The sequence below is a fragment of the Chinchilla lanigera genome, unplaced genomic scaffold, assembly GCF_000276665.1.
Source record: "Chinchilla lanigera isolate Chin_1 unplaced genomic scaffold, ChiLan1.0 scaffold00008, whole genome shotgun sequence".
Taxonomy (NCBI): domain Eukaryota; kingdom Metazoa; phylum Chordata; class Mammalia; order Rodentia; family Chinchillidae; genus Chinchilla; species Chinchilla lanigera.
This window is the reverse complement of record NW_004955409.1, coordinates 2,260,691-2,261,987: the sequence shown is the minus strand read 5'-3', so window position 1 is coordinate 2,261,987 and position 1,297 is coordinate 2,260,691. Positions and strand designations below refer to the sequence as shown.

The 1,297-nt window shown below is 72.5% G+C and overlaps 1 protein-coding gene across 2 annotated transcripts in view; it reads right to left on the bottom strand.

Annotated features, from left to right (window-relative positions):
* Fam214a (family with sequence similarity 214, member A) overlaps positions 1-819 on the bottom strand; it is a gene marked incomplete in the record, with an annotated part of 84,321 nt that extends 83,502 nt beyond the window's left edge. The window contains 2 exon segments of one of the 2 annotated variants that reach the window (XM_013510275.1): positions 1-54; positions 549-819. 2 annotated transcript variants of the gene reach the window in all.
* Between the last annotated feature and the right edge of the window lie 478 nt (positions 820-1,297).

Here is a 1,297-nt window from a genome sequence, read left to right as displayed (position 1 = left end):
GAGGCTCCCTCCACGGCTGGCCGCGGCCCGGCCGCCCCGCTCCGGCTGCGAGCGCTGAAAGAGAGCGAGGCGAGTCGGCGCGGCCCTGCGGGAGGAGCCGCGCGGTTGTCCTCCGCTGACTCCGCCGCGGCTCCAGGCCTATTTATAGCCGCAGGCACGGCTGGAGGGCGCGGCGAGCAACCCGCCGACGAACCAGTCGTCTGGGGTGCCCGCGTCCGCCCGGGCCGCACCTGAGTGCCCGCCCCGTGGCCGCGCCCACTTGGGAGACGATCCCCGGGACCCCAGCACTCGCCAGCCGCCGTCCCGGGCCGCCCCGCCAGAGGCCCCGCCCCTCCCGTCAAAGGACCGCCCCCTCCTAGAGGCCCCTCCTCTCCCCGCGGCCTTGCCCAACCCGAGCCCGGTCCCCACACTCTCGCCCCGCCTCCGCCTCGAGGCTCCGCCCACCAGGGAGGGGCCCTGCTCGCTGCAGAGGCCCCACCCCTCCCCCGGCGAATCCGCCCTCCCCAGGCCCAGGTCCAAGCCGTCTCCCTCCCTCCAGCGGCGCTCACCCTGCGCCCCCAGGTCTCAGCCCCGCCGCGCGCTCCGGGGTGTCTGCCGTGGGGCCGCGTGCATAGCGCTCCCGGCTGGCTCGCTCCGCGGCTTCCCGCGCGGCGCCACGCCTCCTCCTAGTCCCCGTCCTGCTCCGGGCCCTGCTCGGCGCCCCGCGCGGCCCCTCACATCCCACGCCCGCCTCGGCCAGCGACTCCCCGGCACCCCTGCGGCCATACACCCGAACCCGCCGCCCCGCTCCCCTCGCCGCGGGCCGCCCTGTCAAAACACGACCGGTCACGTGTCCCAACAACAGCGCCGCGTGCCCGTCACTTCCGCCCCGCCGCGCCGCACGCCCGGTGCCATGGCAACGCCGCCGCGCCCGCGCGGGCTCGGGCAGAGAGGGCGCCCTCGGGCGGCTGAGAGACTGGGGGCTGGGGCGGGAGCGGCGTCCAGGCCCTGAGCGGGGTGTCGTCTCGGGGTCCGCAGGACCTGTGCGCCCCGCACTCTGGAGCCCCCGGCCCCGCGGTCCCCAAGGACTCGGTGCTAAAAATAACTTGCCACTTGCAAACACTGACTCACCCGCGGGAGGACACGCCTGACACCGTGTTATTGTTGGGAAGCTGTAATTTTGTTGTTGTGCTGTAACAACGTGACATGATGAAATTTCGCGTTGTGATGTTGTTTCATCACTTAAACACAAACAGATGTCGGGAATCTGCTGCAGGCAAGCCGAGCAGCGACTCAGTGTGTAGACCTAGCGCACAGA